The 20963-nt window shown below is 42.2% G+C and overlaps 1 pseudogene across 1 annotated transcript; it reads right to left on the bottom strand.

Annotated features, from left to right (window-relative positions):
- Positions 1-16390: 16390 nt before the first annotated feature.
- LOC108534452 (U3 small nucleolar RNA-interacting protein 2 pseudogene) lies at positions 16391-18000 on the bottom strand (annotated as a pseudogene). Its single transcript, XR_001886978.1, has one exon. The product of XR_001886978.1 is annotated as a U3 small nucleolar RNA-interacting protein 2 pseudogene (transcript).
- Positions 18001-20963: the final 2963 nt, after the last annotated feature.

Below are 20963 nucleotides of genomic sequence, written 5' to 3'. Positions count from 1 at the left end.
TTGAGAAGAGGTTGCTATTTCTAGAGTGTCCACAGTGTGCAGTGTGTTGTGCTAGCTAATAATGTGGTAGAAATCATTTATCCCGAAGTTGTTTTATGCCACATGGAAAGATATGTGAGCAAAGGGAAGGGGCAACAGCGGGAGCCCTGTTAGTGCTGCCAGAACACCAGGAAGCCTTGTGGGAGGTGTATTGTCCAAGGTTCTGAGAAGTCATTTCTGAAGGGTTGATCATAACTTCCCTAGCCATGTTTTACCTACAGAGAACTTAATTAGAATTTATGAGTACAGTATGTTAAATTACTTTTAGTGTACCTTAGGCAGTGTATTTGTTTTGATACAGAGACAAAGACTATATGATCCCTGAGACTTGTTGCCTAGTGAACTCATAAGCGGATAGAACTGTACCTCAGTTATTTGGGTGATTTAAAGATGGTACTATGGCTACACTATTCCTAGCTATCGTTATGTTACTTACAGTATTTATACAACTGGAAACACCTCTTTAAATGCCAAACATTGTATATTGTTAAATAACTTATAGTCTATGGAATTCTGTGGGTTTTTCTTTCCTACAGGTAGGAAATTATGGTGATGTATTGATATGATTATATAAATGTAGACTATTCAGTTAACATCTAGGAGTTAGCAAAGTTGCTACATTCACAATCAGTATGTAAGTCAGTTGTATTCCTGGATATCAGCAACTAACAGAAATGAAAGTTTTTAGAAAGATCTCTTCAATATCATTAAAAAATACAAAATACCTAAGAATAAGTCTCACAAAAGATGTACAAGATCTTCATGGAGAAAATGTTAGACCACGTCAGGAAGCATTTAAGGAGATCTTAAATAAATGTAACACTCCATAATGTACACAAATTAGAAGCTTCAGTCATGTAGAGATGTCAATTTACATTTGTAGATTTAATGTAATCCCAGCCAAAATATTTTTTTGCATTATTACCTCTATCTACTGTGTATTTCCCTAAGACAAGGGCATTCCTACATAACCATAGTACCACCATCAAACTTAGGATATTGACATTGACATCATAATGATATCTAATCCATAGGCCACATTCAATCTGCTGATTCTGATTGCCTCAGTAATGTTCCTGTGTTCCAGCATCACAATCCAGGACCACATGGTCCTTTTAGTTGTCCTATCTCTTGTTTCATTCAGTCCAGAACAGCTTTTCAGACTTGTCTTTGACCTTGACACTTGAGGAGTATTGACCAGTTTGTAGAAAGTTCCTCAGTTTTGGTTTATCATTAGTTAAGACTCATAAGATTTAGGATAGACATTTTTGTCCAATACTACAGAAATGATGCTGTATACTCCAATGTGTCATGCCAGGATGCACACAATGTCAATTTGTCTTATACCTGATGCTATTAATTTTAGTCACTTGGTTCAGATAGTATATACCAGGTTTCTCCGTTGTAAAATTAGAATTAGGAAGTACTTTGTGAGGAGATTCTTTTTTTTTTTTGAGACGGAGTCTTGCTCTGTCGCCCAGGCTGCAGTGCAGTGGCCAGATCTCAGCTCACTGCAAGCTCTGCCTCCCGGGTTCACGCTATTCTCCTGCCTCAGCCTCCGGAGTAGCTGGGACTACAGGCGCCCGCCACCTCGCCCGGCTAGTTTTTTTGTATTTTTTAGTAGAGACGGGGTTTCACCGTGTCAGCCAGGATGGTCTCGATCTCCTGACCTCGTGATCCGCCCGTCTCGGCCTCCCAAAGTGCTGGGATTACAGGCTTGAGCCACCACGCCCGGCTGTGAGGAGATTCTTAAAGATTGTGAATGTCCTGTTTCTCATCGAATTGTCACAGGCTAGTTTGAGTCTATTGACAATTCTTGACTGAAACAGTTACTATGTTGGCTATCAAATGGTGAGTACGTGGCTTCTGCTTTGGTTGGCATCCTACTACTGTGTTAAGTGTCCTCACACTCAGCCAATCTACTCTGCATACATAAAATAAGCATGCAGTTCAGAAAACAGATTAAACAACTAATAGATTAAACTTCTGAGTTACAAGCTTTATTTGAGTTAATCTTTAGCTTTAAACAATTAACAAAAAACTGTATATGACATGAAAACATGTCTCAGGTTTCTGGATGCAGTTCATGCCCATTCGTTACAGGATGTTGTAAGTCATCCTTTTGTAGTGTTGACAGGATTGGAAACGAGATGAACAGTGACCATTACCAATGAGGCATTGCTCATTGATAAGTGAATACAGCACTGAAATTTAAAAATCAGGCCAGGCGTAGTGGTTCACGCCTGTAATCCCAGCACTTTGGGAGGCCAATGTGGGTGGATCACGAGGTCAGGAGTTCGAGACCAGCCTGACCAACATGGTGAAAGGCCATCTCTACTAAAAGTACAAAAATTAGCCAGGCCTAGTGGTGTGTGCCTGTAATCCCAGCTACTCAGGAGGCTGAGGCAGAAGAATTGCTTGAACTTGGGAGGCGGAGGTTGCAGTGAGCTGAGATCACGCCACTGCACTGCAGCCTGGGTGACAGAGTGAGACCCATCTCAAAAAAAAAAAAATTAAAAATCAGGATGACTATAACACAGCCTGACTATAAGAATGGCAAAATCTTATTTACAGTTGTAGACAGACCTGACACAATAGTTGCCATCTGCCAAATTCTCTGTAGATCATTTTATACCAAAAATTTGCTTTTAGAGATCTACTGCTAGCAAAATCAGAAATTTTCTGTATCAATTATTTTAATCAAAGTTGTAAGAGTTCACCTAGTAATTGCCAAAAAAATCAGAAGAATGTGTTGTGATTCAATACAGGAGACTAGGACGGTGAACCAAGGTCTACGTATTCTCCATCTCCAAGTATAGATACATAAGTCTCATGATTAAGATTCAATGAGAGTTTTAAATTTTTTTTGTTTTAAAACTGGATCATAAATGCAGCAGTGTGTATATATACATGTATCATTTAAAGAATGATTATAAAATGAATTCCCATTTGCCCCGAACACCCTTATCAGGATGTTAAGGAACCACCAGAATGCCCTTTCCTGATCACATGCCTGTCTCTTCTCACAGCAGGTGTAACCACTATCTTGAGTTTTATGTTAATCCTTCCTTGGCTTTAAAACAGACAAAGCTACCTGTACAATTGTAACTATAGTTTATTTTTCCTTTTTTAAAACACTAAAGTATTTTACTGGGTATTTATCCTGCAATGTATTATTATTCCCACTGTTGATGGGCATTTAGGTTGCTTTCAGGTTTTCTTCCTGCTATGAACAATGTTACATTGAAAACTTAATCTACTTTTCCCTTCATTCACTTTTTTTGTTTGTTTTTTGTTTTTTGTTTTTTGTTCTTGACACATAGTCTTGCTGTGTCACCCAGGCTGGAGTGCAGTAGCACGATCTCGGCTCACTGCAACCTCTGCCTTCCTGGTCCAAGCGATTCTCTTGCCTCAGCCTCCTGAGTACCTGGGATTACAGGTGCACGCCACCACACCCATTAATTTTTGTATTTTTAGCAGAGACAAGGTTTCACCATGTTGGCCAGGTTGGTCTCGAACTACTCACTTTGAATGGTCCACCTGCCTCAGCCTCCCAAAGTGTTGGGATTACAGGTGTGAGTCACCGCACCCGGCCCTCCACTTTTTTTAAAAACAACAACAAATATGCAGTGTGGTGATCATCCCATTTAATCTTTACTTAGGCAGGTGTGATGGTTAATACCGTCAACTTGATTAGATTGAAGGTTACAAAGTATTGTTCCTGGGAGTGTCTGTGAGGGTGTTGCCAAAAGAGATTAACATTTGAATCAGTGGGCTGGGGAAAGCAGATCCACCCTTAATCTGGTGGGCACAATCTAATAAGCTGCCAGTGGATATAAAGCAGGCAGAAAAGTGAACAAGAGACTGGCCTAGCCTCCCAGCCTACATCTTTGTCCCATGCTGGATGCTTCCTGCCCTTGAACATTGGACTTCAGGTTCTTCAGTTTTGGGACTTGGACTGGCTCTCCTTCCTCCTCAGCTTGTGGACATCCTATTGTGGGACCTTGTGATTGTGTAAGTTAATACTTAATAAGCTCTCCATATATATGTGTGTGTGTGTATATGTGTGTGTGTGTGTGTGTGTCCTATTCTGTCTCTCTAGAGAACCCTAATACAGATTTTGGTATTGGGAGTGGTTCTAGAGGAACAGAATAGTAAGGATGGAGTTCTTTCATTGGTTTGGGGTTTCTGGAGTTGGCTACTTAATATTTAGACCCCAAAATGCTAAGGACTCTCCTTCTAATAGTATGGAGAACACTGATAGTCCTTGGTGTGAACTGTTTCGAGAGTTATGCAAAATAAATGCATTTGACACTCCTGATTCATTACTCATGAGAGTCAAGGAGTTTAGTGACTCTATGCATAATACCTTTCACCATATGTGGAGAACCAAGAAACATAATGAAGCTGGTTGGTTGCTCCTCTGTTCAGTGTACAAAGTGATGAAAGAAAATTATGAACTCAGAGATTTTGTCTCCCAGCTTTAGAAACAGATACTGAGCCTCAAATCTGCTAAGATTGCCCTGAGTGAGAATCTTACCTCCTGAAGAGCAAGAGCTGAAATTGTGGAAAAGCAGACACAAGCTCTTATCATGTGAGTGGCTGACTTGTAACAAAAGATGCATGCACCAGGTGTCTACTGTTAAAGTGAGGGCATTTACTGGAAAAGAATAGGACCCTGAAACTTGGAATGGGGTTGTGTGGGAGGACCCTGATGATACTAGGGACACTGAGTTGTGGAATAGATTTGCAAGATCAGAACCTGCGTCTTTGAGGAGCCCTGTAATTGCTGTAATTGCTCTTCTCTGTATGTCAGATCTAATGATGGGAACTGCAGTCACTCAACTACAAAATTTAAATACAGTGGGAGTAATTGGATCCTGGGGTGGCGGGGGCCAAGTCGTGACACTCAACCATCAAAGGCAGGGTGGGCATAGTTACCGTAATGGATAGCAGAGGCAAAGCGGCAATCAGAATAGTCTGACCCGTCTAGAGCTCTGGCCTTAGCTAATTAATCATGGTGTTCCTAGAAATGAAATGGATAGGAAGGCTACTGCATTCCTACTTAATTTATACAAGCAGAAAATTTCTAGGTTGAATGGACAAAAGATTAATTTGAATTATAAAAACAGAGAATCACAGCCCCTCAATCAATTTCCAGACTTCAGTCAGCTTACAGACCCGGAACCCCTTGAATGAAGGGGAGGCCATGTCCCCTTGAGGAAGGACACCACTACATTACTGACAATTGATGTAGTGAATCTTTCTCCCATCCTTCCCCAAAGAGATCTCCGGCCTTTTACCAGGGTAACTGCACTGGGGAAAAGGAAATGATCAGACATTTCGGGGACTACTGGACTGTCAGCTCTGAGCTGACACTGATTCCAGGAGACCCAAAATGTCATTGTGGTCCACCAGTTAAAGTAGGGGCTTATGAGATCAGGTGGAGTTTTAGCTCAGGTCTGACTTACAGTGGGTCCAGTGGGTCCCCAGACTCATCCTGTGGTCATTTCCCTAGTGCTAGAATGCACAATTGGCATAGATATTCTTAGCAACTGGCAGAACCCCCACGTTGGCTCCCTCACTGGTAGGGTGAGGGATATTATAGTGGGAAAGGCCAAATGGAAGCCATTACAGCTGCCTCTACCTAGAAAAATCAAAAACAATACTGCATCCCTGGAGGGATTGCAGAGATTAGTGCCGCCATCAAGAACTTGAAAGATGTAGGGGTGGTGATTCCCACCAAATCCCCATTCAACTTTCTCATTTGGCCTGTGCAGAAGACAGGTGGATCTTGGAGAATGAGAGTGGATTATTGTAAGCTTAACCAAGTGATGACTCCAGTTGCAGTTGCTGTACCAGATGTGGTTTGATTGCTTGAGGAAATTAACACATCTCCTGGTACCTGGTATGCAGCCATTGACGTGACAAATGCCTTTTTCTCCATTCCTGTCCATAAGGCCCATCAGAAGCAATTTGCCTTCAGCTGGCAAGGCTAGCAATATACCTTTACTGTCCTACCTCAGGGGTATATCAACTCTCCAGCTTTGTGTCAGAATCTTATTCAGAGAGAGCTTGATTGCTTTTCGCTTCTGCAAGATACCACACTGGCCCATTACATTGATGACATTATGCTGATTGTATCCAGTGAGCAAGAAGTAGCAAACACACTGGATTTATTGGTAGGACATTTGTGTGCCAGAGAATGGGAAATAAATCTGACTAAAATTAAGGGAACTTCTATCTCAGTAAAATTTCTAGGGGTCCAGTGGTATGGGGCCTGTTGAGATATTACTTCTAAGATGAAGGATAAGTTGCTGCATTTGGCCCCTCCTACAACCAAGAAAAAGGCGCAATGACTAGTGGGCCTATTTGGATTTTAGAGGCAACACATTCCTCATTTGAGTGTATTACTCTGGCCCATTTATTGAGTGACCCGAAATGCTGCCAGTTTTTAGTGGGATCCAGAACAGAAGAAGGCTCTGCAACAGGTCCAGGCTGCTGTGGAAGCTGCTCTCCCACTTGGGCCATATAACCCAGCAGATCCAGTGGTGCTTGAGGTGTCAGTGGCAGATAGGGATGGGTCTTGGAGCCTTTGGCAGGCCGCCATAGGTGAATCACAGCAGAGGCCTCTAGGATTTTGGAGCAAGGCCCTGCCGTCTTCTGAAGATAACTACACTCCATTTGAGAGACAACTCTTGGCCAGTTATTGGGCTTTGGTGGAAACCGAATGTTTGACTATGGGTCATCAAGTCACCATGCAACCTGAACTGCCTATCATGAACTGGGAGCTTTCTGACCCCTCAACCCCTAAAGTGGGTCGTGCACAGCAGCATTCCATCATCTAATGGAGGTGGTATATCCGTGATCAGGCTCGAGCAGGTCCTGAAGGCACAAGTAAGATACATGAGGAAGTGGCTCAAATGCCCATGGTCTCTACTGCTGCCACCCTGCCTGCTCTACTCCAGCCTGCACTGATGGCCTCATGGGGAGTTCCTTATGGTGAGTTGACAGAGGAAGAGAAGACTAGGGTCTGGTTCACAGATGGTTCTGCACAATATGCAGGCACCTCCCAAAAGTGGACAGCTGCAGCACTACAGCCCCTTTCTAGGACATCCCTGAGGGACAGCAGTGAAGGGAAATCTTCCCAGTGGGCAGAACTTCCAGCAGTACACCTGGTTGTGCACTTTGCATGGAAGGAAAAATGGCCAAATGTGTGATTATATACTGATTAATAGGCTGTAACCAATGGTTTGGCTGGATGATCAGGGACTTGGAAGAAGTTAATCTCAAAAGAGATTAACATTTGAGTCGGTGGAAAAAGCATGATTGGAAAGAAGTAGAAGAAGCATGATTGGAAAATTGGTGACAAATTTGAGGAAGAGGAATGTGGATGGACCTCTCTGAGTGGCCAAAAACCATGAAGATATTTGTATCCCATGTGAGTGCTCACCAGCGGGTGACCTCAGCAGAGGTGGATTTTAATAATCGAGTGGATAGAATGACCCATTCTGTGGATACCACTCAGTGTCTTTCCCCGGCCAACCCTCTCATCGCCCAATGGACCCATGAACAAAGTGGCCATGGGGACAGGGATGGAGATTACACCTGGGCTCAGCAACATGGACTTCCACTCACCAAGGCTGACCTGGCTGTGGCCACTACTGAGTGCCCAATTTACCAGCAGCAGAGACCAACACTGAGCCCTCGATGATCAGTCCCATTCCTTGGGGTGATCAGCAAGCTAGCCGGTGGCAGGTTGATTTATTGGATCTCTTCCATCATGGAAAGGGAAGAGGTTTGTCCTCACAGGAATAGACACCTACTCCAGATATGGATTTGCCTATTCTACATGCAGTACTCTGCCAAGACAACTATCTATGAACTCATAGAATGCCTTACCCACCACCATGGTATTCCACACAGCATTGCCTCTGACCAAGACACTCACTTCACAGCTAAAGAAGTGTGGCAGTGGGCTCAGCCTCATGGAATTCGCTGGTCTTACCATGTTCCCCATTATCCTGAAGCAGCTGGGTTGATAGAGGGGTGGAATGGCCTTTTGAAGTCACAATTACAATGCCAACTAGGTGACAATACTTTGCAGGGCTCGGGCAAAGGTCTCCAGAAGGCGGTGTATGCTCTGAATCAGCATCCAATATATGGTACTGTTTCTCCCATAGCCAGGATTCACAGGTCCAGGAATCAAGGCGCAGAAGTGGAAGTGGCACCACTCACCATCACCCCTAGTGATCCACTAGCAAAATTCTTGCTTCCTCTTCCTGTGACATTACATTCTGCTGGCCTAGAGGCCTTAGTTCCAGAGGGAGGAATGCTGCCACCAGGAGACACAACAACAATTCCATTAAACTGGAAGTTAAGATTGCCACCTGGACACTTTGGGCTCCTCCTACCTTTAAGTCAACAGGCTAAGAAAGGAGTTACAGTGTTGGCTGGGGTGATTACCCAGACTATCAAGATGAAATCAGTCTACTACTCCACAACGGAGGTAAGAGTATGCGTGGAACACAGATCATTAGGGCATCCATTAGTATTACCATGCTCTGTGATTAAGGTCAGTAGGAAACTACAACAGCCCAATCCAGGCAGGACTACAAATGGCTCAGACCCCTCAGGAATGAAGGTTTGGGTCACTCCACCAGGAAAAAAACCACGACCTGCTGAGGTGCTTGCTGAAGGCAAAGGGAATACAGAATGGGTAGTAGAAAAAGATAGTCATCGGCTATGACCACGTGACCAGCTAAAGAACAGGGGCTGTAATTGTCATGAGTATTTCCTCCTTCTTTTGCTAAAAACATGTTTGTGAATGTAGACACTTGCACTAAGAAAATATATTTATTTTGGCCAGGCGCGGTGGCTTACGCCTGTGATCCCAGCACTTTGGGAGGCTGAGGCGGGCAGATCACTAGGTCAGGAGATGGAGACCATCCTGGCTAACACGGCAAAACCCTGTCTTTCCTAAAAATACAAAAAAATTAGCCAGGCGTGGTGGCCGGCTCCTGTAGTCCCAGCCACTTGGGAGGCTGAGGCAGGGGAATGGCGTGAACCCGGGAGGCGGTGCTTGCAGTGAGCCGAGATCGCACCACTGCACTCCAGCTGGGCGACAGAGTGAGATTCCGTCTCAAAAAAAAAAAAAGAATAAAAAAAGAAAAACACCTTTTCCTTTATCATGTGACATAAGATTTATTGACTTCATGTCAGCATTTAAGCATTGTTAACTTTATGTAATAGTATTTGGGTTGGGGACTGGTGCATTTCCGGTTGAAGGAAGGATAGTTGTATTATGTTAGGGTGTAATTATGACCTTGTTATTGTCTTTATTTGAAGATTATGTATGATCTCAGGAGTTGTGTATGGGTTCAAGTTGACAAGCAGCAGACTTGTGATGGTTAATACTGAGTGTCAACTTGATGGGATTGAAGGACACCAAGTATTGATCCTGGGTGTGTCTGTGAGGGTGTTGCCAAAGGAGATTAACATTTGAGTCAGTGGGCTGGGGAAGGCAGACCCACCCTTAGTCTGAGTGGACACCATCTAATCAGCTGCCAGCAAATATATAGCTGGCAGAAAAATGTGAAAAGGAGAGACTGGCCTAGCCTCCCAGCCTACATCTTTGTCCTGTGCTGGATGCTTCCTGCCCTTGAACATCAGACTCCAAGTTCTTCAGTTTTGGGACTCAGACTGGCTCTCCTTGCTCCTCAGCTTGCAGACATCCTATTGTGGGACCTTGTGATTGTGCAAGTTAATATTTAATGAACTCCCCTAATATCCTATTAGTTCTGTCCCTCTAGAGAACCCTGACTAATACAGCAGGTATTCTTAACTGCCTTTTTCAGACAAGCAAATAGACTTCAAAGAGATTAAATAACTTACTACAGGTTATATACCTAACAAGGAAGAGTGATAAGACTTCAACTCAGGTGTCTATTATAAATTCCGTATCATTTCTAAATTCCTTCATCTTCATTTTTAGGCCAGAGCTGCTATAAATCATATACTTTCAGATTGTATTTTTTCATTCTAGTTGCAAGGAAATTGAAGTTTAGGGTTATCACATCCCAACTCCAATGTCATTTTTAGTGTGTATGTATAAAAGTTTATTCATTTAATTAAAACCTTTGTGTCTAAAATTGCTGAAGTTGTTCTGGGTTGCAGTGAGTTTTGTAGGTTCAGTTTTGTTAATGAGAGAACAACACAGCAGATGACAGAATTAACAAGTCCACCCCTCCACCCTCTGTCCCAGAAGAACAGTTTAGAAAACAGTGCTGTGATGGAGAGCTGTTGAAGACATAGGCATGTGGAATAGAGCTTGAAGGAGATCACTTAGCTTCTACTCATAATCAGGAAAAGGGTCAGCAATCCAGGTGAGAAATAGGCCCTCCATTAAGCCACCCTCTGTGGGGATGATGACCTAAATTCCAGTTTATTTTTAGAAACACAATTGACAGGGATTAGTGACTCACTGTGAATGTGGAGTTGGGAAGGATAGAGAAAGGGATGCTTCCTGTGGAAACCTGAGGACAAACGGCTTAAGTGAAAACAAGGATTCCTGGCTTCCTTGCTCCTTTGGATAGAAGGAGGTTAAGGTTGGCAGTTTTCATCTTAGTGTTCTAGAAGGAAGCCATTTATGATTAGGACTGTTTTTAAATACACTATCTTCTGATGTGGTGAATTCCCTCAAAACTGGGAAGCGTTAAGTCAAAATCTAAGTAACCATCTACCATGATTATTATTAGGTAGGAAACTGAGATAGATGGTCTGTACAGTCCTTTCAAGTTCTGAGCCTGAGTCTATGCCTTTGAATTTAAAATGAAAGAGATGTTTCTAGGTGCTGAAAATCTAAAATCACTGCATTAAGCAATTGCAGTATTTTTGTTATGTCACTGTTATGAATGTCAGCAAGGAAGCATTTAAACCCCATTACCTAGGAGACCTCTCTAGAGTGCTGGGGGGGAAAATAATTCTGTCTAAAGTAAAAATATCCTTCAGAAATTAAGGTGAAATATAGATGTTTTCAGACAGAAAGGAGAATTAGTTACCAGCAGCCTTACACTAATTGAAATTCTGATGGGAGGTCATTAGATAGAAGGAAAATAATCCCAGATGGAAATATAGAAATGAAGAAAAGGATGAATGCAAAATTAGCCAGGCATTGTGGTGCATGCCTGTAATCTCAGCTACTTGGGAGGCTGAGGCAGGAGAATCGCTTGAACCTGGGAGGCAGAGGTTGTGGTGAACCAAGATCATGCCAGTGCACTTCAGCCTGGGCAAAAAACAGAAAGAAAGAAAAGGATGAAGAGCTCTAGAAAAGGTAAATATAATGAACATCAACTGTTACAAAACAATACTAATACTGAGAAGTGTAAAATTTATGCAAAACTAAAATACATGACAGCCATAATGGAAAAGGCAAAAAGCTGGAGTTAAAGTGTTATGAAGTTCTAGCACTGTCAAGAAAGTGGTAAAAGCAATAATTTGTATTAAAAATACCAAGATGTGTTTTGTAACATCAAAAATAAGTTAAAAGAGGGGAAAATAGAATACTGGGGTAATTCAAAGAAAGGCAAGATTGAAGAAAAAAGGTAAATGAAACAGTGGGTTAAATAGAAAGTAAATAGTAGGATGTTAGATATAAACCTGCTTAAATTAGTAATCACATTAAATGAAAATTGACCAAACATTCTGAGTATTAACCCACTGTTGTTGCACTAGGAAAAAAGCAAACTCTATCTACATCCTGTCCCGGAGAGACACGCCTTAAATAAAGGTGCACAGGAAGTGCAAGGATGGAAAAGGACACAACTTGCAACCAGTGAAAAAACTGGTATAGCCATACTAATGTCAGATAACACAGATTTTAAGTCAAGGAGGATTACTGGAGATAAAGAGAGATATTCCATAATGATAAAGAAGTCAATCAACAAAGAAGATTTCAAAATTCAAAATAAGATCATTTCAAAATATGTAAGGCAAAAATAGACAGCTAAAAGGAAAAATGGACAAATCCACAATCATGAGGGTTACTTTACCACACCTCTGAACAGAAAAAAATAAAAATTAAACAAAAAAACAAAAGATAAAAATCAAGACCACAGTTAACAAACTTAACCTAACTAACACACAGAGAACACTGTCAACCGTGACAAAATTCGTATTTCATTTAAGCTCATATTTAAATTTTACCGAAGTTGACAATAAGCAGGCCATACAGAAGGCCTCAAAACATTTCAGAGGGTTGAAATTATTCAAAATATGCTCTCTGACCTTAGGGAAATTATACTAGAAATCAATAACAAAAGATAACTAGAAAATCCTCAACTGCCTGGAGATTAAACACAACACACTTCTAAACGATCTGTGGATCAAAGAAGAAATAACAAACACTAGAAAATATTTCAAACTGACCAGTAGCGAAGATGTGCCATATTAAAAATTGGCTGCAGCTAAAGCAATGCCTGGAGAGAGATTCTTAGCCTTCACTACATGTCTTGGAAGGTTGAAAGGTTAAAATCAATTAAACTTTATCTTAAGAAGCAAGAAGAGAGGCTGGGCACGGTGGCTCATGCCTGTATTCCCAACACTTTGGGAGGCCGAGATGGGTGGATCACCTGAGGCATAAAGATTGGAAAAGAAGAAATAAGAGACCAGCCTGGCCAACATGGTGAAACCTGGAAACCAGTAAAACCAAACAAAATTAAAGAAAAATAATAAAGCTAAGGACTGATTCTTTGAAAAGGTTAAGAAAATTGATAAACCGCCAGTAAAACTAATCAATAAAAGAAGAGGAAAAATAACATCAGGAATGAAAAAAATATTACTAGAGACTACAAACATTGAAAGATATGATGATATAATGAACAACTGAACACAATTTGAAAATCTGAGTAAGAACAAAATTAAGGACAAAATAAACTGACAAAAAATCTGGAGAGTCCCCATCTACTAGTGGAAATCGAATTAGTTGTTTAAGACATTTCCACAAGCAAAATGTAAAGCCTTACCAGTGAATCCTTTCAAACATTTAAGGAAGACATTACCCCAATCTTATGCAAGTTCTTCTAGAAAATACAAAAAAGAGAATACTTCCAAACTCTGTAAGTTCATCCTCACCTTGATGCCAAAACCTGACGAAGACATCACAATATACAGAAAAGCAACTCTCAGTATATTAAAAGAATTAATTGTATGTATATTACTACCAAGTGAGGTTACTTCTTTGTGTGTGCAAAAGTAGTTTAACATTTGAAAATCAATCAACATAATTTACCACATTAATTTTCTTAAAGGGAGAAAAGCATAGCTAGCTCAATAAATAAATGCAAATTTTAAAAAAGATTTTATAAAAATTCAACAGGTACATATGATTTTAAAAAATACTCTTAGCAAACTGTAAGCTATGACTTCCCTAAACTGATAGAGATACACTCTTCTGCAGACTATTTAGTGGTAAAACATTTAAAGGTTTGGCCTTGAGATTGGGAATCACACAAGAATATCTGCAGTTACAAACTCTATTCAACATTGTACTAGAGATTCTAGCCATAAAATAAGGCAAGAAAAAGAAATGAAAGGCATAAAGATTGGAAAAGAAGATATAAAATAGTCATTGTTTGCAAATGATATAATTATTACAGGGAAAATTAAAAAGCATTTATAACCTATTAGAATTCGAATTAGAGATGAATTTAGAAAAAAAAACTGCTTAAAATTCAGTATTCACAAGTCACTTATATATTAACACCAAACAGGAAATGGAATTTATGAAATGATATTTAAAATAACATCAAAACATCAAATACTTAGGAAATCTAAGGACAGATGTATAGAGATGTACATCTGAAATACACAAAATATTTTTGGCATAAATTAAATAACCAAACAGAAGAATATATCATTTTTGTGGATTGAAAGATTCAGTATTATAAAGATGGCAGTTCTCTCCCAAGTTGATATATACATTCAACCAAGTCTTACTTATTCTTGTTAAGTACTTTACAAATGTGCTTTGAGGCACTTTGATGTAGTCTGTCTCATGATCCTCAAAAAGGCAGAGTAGGTGTTTTGAACTCTCTTTTAGTGGGTTCAGAGACTTGCCATACAGCTAGTAAGAGAAGGTAGCACCCGAACTATATCTCTTTGTTGTAAGTTACTTTTTACTTTGACATTCTTTATTTTTCACTTTATTATTATTATTATTATTTTGAGACAAAGTCTCACTCTGTCGCTCAGGCTGGAGTGCAGTGGTGTGATCTCAGCTCAATGCAACCTCTGCCTCCCCGGTTCAAACGATTCTCATGCCTCAGCCTCCCGAGTAGGGTTACAGGCATGCACCACCATATTCGGCTAATTTTTGTATTTTTAGTAGAAACAGGGTTTCACCATGTTGGCCAGGCTGGTCTGAAACTCCTGACCTCAGGTCATCCACCTGAGGTCTCCCAAAGTGTTGGCGTGAACCATCGCGCCCAGCCTCTTTTTCACTTTATGCCACAGACTATTCCAGTCCTATTCTACCTGGCTACATCCCTTCCTCAGAGGATCCTTCCTCAAAGGATCCCAGAGATCCCTTGGGGAACACACTGTTGGATTTAACTCACCTCAAAATCCAAGTCTTTAAAAAAAAAACTACGCATGCTACATATTATGGAAATTTATTCATTTAAATAAATGCCTTGGATTTAAAGTTAGAAAAAATTTTCCACCCAGCACTGGAGTTTGCAGACTGATTGTCAGACTTTGCTGCCTCCTTCAAAACTAGCACCATTCAAGGGACACTCTGGAGATGTGAGACTAAATATTTAACTGAATATTGTAATTAGCTTTGTAACAACAAAGCGGTTCTAGCTGGCTCCAGAAATTAATGCCTAATCTGGAGAAAGCCCTACATTATTTTGGGATCTTGTAAGACTTCATGTGATAAAGACAAAAATTTTCTAGCATGAGGGAGTTGAGTGGGTTGTGTAAATTACACATTCTTTTGGTTACCCATTGAATAGGTCTTTTCTTTCCTCACCACTTTCCTCTCTTTTAAGTTACGCATGATGCTGAAGAGGGATTTTTTTTTTTTTTTTAAAGCTCATCAGCTTATTTGGGCTAAGCTTTTATCAGATAAGGCTCCTCATAAAATAATGTGTCCAGCACTGTTCAGAGCTTCCCCAGTGTTACCAGCCTCCCTTGGAATTACACTGAAGTTGTCATTGGTCAGATTACATTTGAAGTATAATCTGTAATAATTAAATGTGTAATTTAAGAAGAATGAAGACATATACCAGTTGGCAGTGATGATGGAGCACTGAGAACTTATTCAAGAAATGTTGAGGAATTATAATTAACAAAATTTCAGTGATCTATTGTGAATGTAGAATTGGGAAGGTGAGGCTGGAGTTGGACAAGGTAGGGAAGGGCCAGAACCTGTAAACCAAGTCACATGATGAATCGGTGAAGACTGGAGGTTCCTCTCCTGGAAAAGAGGAAACTGGGGACATGACGGCTGTCCTCAAATACTGCAAGCAAATAGGGATTAAAATTACACTATTTATTTGCTCCTTTGGGAAAAAGATATGATCAAAAGCTAAGATTAATGGAGGGGCACATTTCTGCTTTATATAAAGAACTCATTTTACAATTAGAATAGTTCAAAATGGAACACATGACCTTGTGATCTATCAGTCATTAGGGACACACTCAAAGCAAAAACTACGTGACCACTGTCTTAGTCTGTTCTTGCTGCTATAACAAAATACCATGGCCTGGATAACTTACAGACAACAGAAATTTATGTATGACAGTTCTGGAGGCTGAGAAATCCAAGATCACGGCACCAGCAGATTGGGTGTTCCGGAAGGGCTTGTTCTCTGCTTCCAAGATGGCACCTTGCTGTTGTGTCCTCACATGGCAGAAGGGTGAATGCTATGTCCTCACATGGTAGAAGGCAGAAGGACAAAAGGGGCTGATTGCTGTGTGAAGCCTCTTCTTTTTTTTTTTTTTTTTTTTTTTTTTGAGAGGGAGTCTCGCTCTGTCGCCCAGGCTGGAGTGCAGTGGCCGGATCTCAGCTCACTGCAAGCTCCGCCTCCCGGGTTCACACCATTCTCCTGCCTCAGCCTCCCCAGTAGCTGGGACTATAGGCGCCCACCAGCCTCGCCCGGCCAGTTTTTTGTATTTTTTAGTAGAGACGGGATTTCACCGTGTTAGCCAGTGATGTCTCGATTCCGTGACTCTGTGGGATCCGCCCGCCTCGGCCTCCCAATAAGTGCTGGGCTTACAACGCTGAGGCCACCGCGCCCGGCCGTGAAGCCTCTTCTTGCTTTTTTTTTTTTTCCAAAAGAGGAGGCTTTTAAATACTCAAAGTATGGTGAGGGCATGCCTGGGAAGGACTTAAATAAGGAGCGGTAAGAGTGTCAGGAACCAAGCAGCTGGGCGGTACAAGGACCCTGCGGGAGTGGTAATGATGCAGCAGAATTCCAGCCTCTTTGATTCTCCACCATCGGCCAAGCCGGTGCTCTTGCCCCTCACCCCAGCCCTAGGATAGTCCCCAGAGCTGGCAGAATGAGGCTGTTGATAAACCCCACCAGCGGGAATGTGTCAGAGAAGGTCAAGCTGCGAAGCCTTCCCCACACTTGCAAAGGCCGCACGCAGGCGCTGTGGGAGCCTGTAGCCACGAGATCATGTGTTGAGGACGGGGCTGCCACCGACGATATCCAGAGGGTTGCTCAGGCCTGCTCTCCCCGCAGCCCGTGAGCTTCTTACTGGAGGGGCAGAGTGGTCGCTTCTTGGGAGAGCCCCACAAGGGCCATCAGAGCCATCGTGCCGCGCCAGGACACCATGTGCTCCGTCATTGATTAGGTGGATGCCAGTTTCGATGGAGTCCCTGGTGTGCTCATAGAAGACAAGCTGGGATCCTCGGGGATCTTCCACACAACGTTACGAGTCCCCACCCGGCCCCCAGCCGTCCACCAGCACTCCCGGCCTCAAGGCATCCAGAGCAGCCTACTGTGTCCTGTGTCCCCCCATAAGAGTGTCTCACGTAGCGAGTTCTCCGCCACCATCTCCACACCCTGTCACGGAGCGATCGTGCGATGTGCTGTAGAGCTGGTGGGTTGCCTCTGCGGAACGCCAGGCCGCGGCCTGATCCTGGTGTCCTTGTGAAGGTATGTACAGCGTGGCTGGTGTAGCTCTGTCTCCCAAATGAGAATGAGCTTGCTGCGGTCACCCGAGGCAAGGTACTTGCCGTCGGAGGAGATGGCCATGCAGAGGACATGGCTGCTGTGGCCAGAGGGTTTTCCCTCGGCACCCTTCTTGGCTCAAGGAATCACATGAAGCTTCCGTCCACTCTCCACGCTCCACTTAATGATGGTGCAGTCTTTGGCGGCAGAGAAGATGGCCGAGTCATCGGGGGTGATGACCAAACATGTGACAGAGAGCTGGTGCCCCCGTAAAACACGAATGTCAGCTGAGGCTGGGGCCTGGATCTCCTTTGCCACCGACTTCTTCAGCCTGCCCCTCTGCTCGAGCACATCCTCCTTCAGGCGCCCTGCCACCTGATCCTCCTCAAATGCACGGGCCTCAGCCTTCTCCTCCTCTTGCTGACGGAGCTGCTCTAGGTAGAGCTTGGCCAAGCGCAGCTTCTTTTCCTGTGCAGTTTCCTCCAGCTCTTCCTCCTCCTCTTCAGGCTTCCTTGGAGCTAGGCTCTCGCTCTCAGAGTCGCTGGAGATCTCCTCATTCATTTTGCCACCACCCTTGGATTTGCCCCTGTTCCCCGCAGAGTCGGCCTTTGGCCGCCGCTTGCCGGCCCCCGCGCCAGCCCCGGCCCCAGAGGCCGGCTTTCCCCGCTTACGAGCTCCAGCCGTTGCCGACATGCTGCCCACCAGGTGTGTCGAAGCCTCTTCTATAAGGGCATTAATCTCATTTGTGGGGATGATGATGCCCTCATGACCTAATCACCTTCTAAAGGCCCCACCTCTTAATACTGTCATATTGGTGATTAACTTTCAACATATGAATTTTGGAGAGACACATTCAGACCATAGAAACCACCTTTAAGCATACTGTGAAAAAAAAAGTGTTTTTGGGGAAAGGAAGTAAAAAAAAACCTCATTCCCAGCTGGGCTGCATTCAAACATGCTTTGACACACAAGTGTCCTTTGCTGAAATAGCTTACATCCTGTGACCTCAACTCCCTGCCAGGATCACTGGGCTGTTGTTCTTGGCTTCCAGTCTCCTGTTTTATTAGAAACATAACTGTGATATTACTATTGGGTTGTTATATTCAAAGATTTTTGTCTTACATAAAGTTATGGGTTGTACTGAATACATTTATTTATAACTTAATTCAACAAACATTTAATGACAACTTACTATGTCCCATCACTATACCAGATAATAGACACAAAATAGCAATTAAAAAACACTCCCTGTCCTTGTAGAGCATAGAACATAATACTATCAGAAGCTGGCAGTTAGTGAGTGAGTGCTCTCAGAGAGTTCTATTATCAGATTTATTTGGAAAAGTCAGATTTGGTTAAATACCATTTTTTCCCAAGACTGACAGCAGAATTTCCCGGTATAAAAAGGCCAGGATTAGAAGCCAATTTTAAATTAAAGCTAAAATAGTATGACTTATATTATTCTGAAAATGTTGTCATTCCCCATTTGCAAAATAATACAATGAATAATCAGAAGAGCTGTATCCACGATTTTCTTTTAGGAGACTTTAATACAAAACTACTGTGAACTTCACCTAAAATATGTCTTCTGCTGCTGGTCTAGATCTGAGTGTCCAGTACAGCTGCCAGAAGCCACAGGTGACTATTTACATTAAATGAGTTAACATTATATACAATTTAAAGTTTAGTTCCTCCGTTGCACTAGCGATATTCCAAGTGCTCCATAGCCACAAGTGGCTGGTGGCTTCCATATCTGACAGTGCAGCTATAGAACATTTCCATCATGGCAGGAAGTTCTGTTGAGCAGTACTGATTGAAAGAGGGCCCATCACATCCAGAAGCTGGTCCTATAGCTGGGGAGCAACAACAAAAAGTATTTGATAAAGTTTAATGCCCATTCATGATTTAAAAACAATAAAACAAACAAACAAACAAAACTCTTAGCAGTTTGTGAACAGAAGGGGATGTCCTTAAACCAGAAGATGACTTTCTCACTGAACCACTTGAGTCAGAGCATCTCATGATATCTTAGGAAGAACTTAGAAAATGGCCACTTTGCTGTGTATATACCAAAGGCATCATAATGACTTAAAAATATCCCAACAGTTGTGTACAAATATGGGTTGACAATGTGTTAATCAAATGTTACGAATACAAGTATAAGAATAACCGGCTAGGATGGTGGCTCGTGCCTGTAATCCCAACACTTTGGGAGGCTGAGGTGGGTGGATCACCTGAGGTTGGGAATTCGAGACCAGCCTGATCAACATGGTGAAACCCCATTTCTACTAAAATACAGAAAATTAGCCGGACATGGTGGTGTGTGCCTGTAGTCCCAGCTACTTGGGAGACTGAGGCAGGAGAATCACTTGAACCTGGGAGGTGGAGGTTGCAGTGAGCCGACATCACGCCACTGCACTCCAGCCTGGTGACAAAGCAAGACTCTGTCTCTAAAAAAAACCAGCAAAACAAATTTATCTGATGTATATTGGCATAGTCCTAAAAGAACAGACTATAAATTCTGCCATGAAGCAAAGTCAAGTAAAGGATGTGTTGTATAAAGTTAAAATTCTTTTGAACTTCTGACTCAACAGTTAAGTATATTGGTCTGAGTGCTCACAAGGGGCTGAACTAGACTTCTGAAATTCAGGAGCCTTATTTGACAGTGGCCTGCCTTCAGCTCATCATGTGCACATATGTGTATGTGTGTTTTTTACTTTATTAACTGTAGCCATTTTATTCAGTTTTTTTTCTGTATGGTAATTTTTCTAGTTGTAGGAATTCTTAGGTGCTGGTGAAAAAGGCTACACTGCCACTGCAGTTCTATATACTAGTAGAGCTAAATTCCAATTTACATTTCAAAACAGAGCCCTGTATGTTATCTTTGATCTACAATCTAGTATCAGTAATCACAAGGTCTAAAATAATGGCAACTAAAATCAGTCACTTCCTACATGCTCTATGCTGGACATTGTGCAATGTGTTTCATTCCATTTTTCTTATTTCCTTTGTATAATAACTCTGGTATCTAAAATAGTATTAGCCCCATTCAACACATAGTCCAACAAGCTGAGCTAAGTTGCCCAAATAATATGCCCAAATCATGCCCAATTGTTCAATCAGGTTTGAACCCAGTCTGATTTCTATATCTGTACTTCTTTCGCTGTCCCATGATCTAGGGCTCCTGATTAGGAATCACAATAATAAATGCCATTTTCTAGTGTTTATTACATACAAGCTAATTCTAAGCATTTTTCTCAGTAGTTCATTTAAACCACACAGATACGCATAGGATTCTTTTTTCACAGACGAAGACACATGGGGCAATGGGATTGCCTAGCCCAGTGCAGAAGTGGCAGGCAGGGCTGAGCCAGGACCCAGGCAACTGTGCTTCCGTCTGTACTCTTCTCCATTATGCTCTAAGTTTTTCCCTCAGAAATTTAAGCATATACGTTGGTGTTTATAGTCCAACTGCAAGGAACTGTGTCACTTAGAATGCTCTACAAATGTATGGAGGACTTGGGAAAGCAAATCAAAATAGCCTTGGAACCCAGGGAAGAGAGGCCAGCAGTCCCAGGCATGGAAGAAGGTTAGGTGAGACAACGACCAAAAAGTGACTCTGGTGGGCCCTGGTGCTCAGGGCCAGCTGCAGCTCAAAGTCAGGATGGTGGCAAGGCACGGAATTGTTGGATGTTTTTCAGCAGTGAACAGGAAGGCAGGAGAGTGGAGGGCTGGAACATTCCT

The sequence above is a fragment of the Rhinopithecus bieti genome, unplaced genomic scaffold (genome assembly GCF_001698545.2).
Source record: "Rhinopithecus bieti isolate Rb0 unplaced genomic scaffold, ASM169854v2 scaffold_11919, whole genome shotgun sequence".
Lineage (NCBI taxonomy): Eukaryota > Metazoa > Chordata > Mammalia > Primates > Cercopithecidae > Rhinopithecus > Rhinopithecus bieti.
Note: the sequence above shows the minus strand (reverse complement) of the source record. Positions and strands in the feature narration are given on the sequence as shown.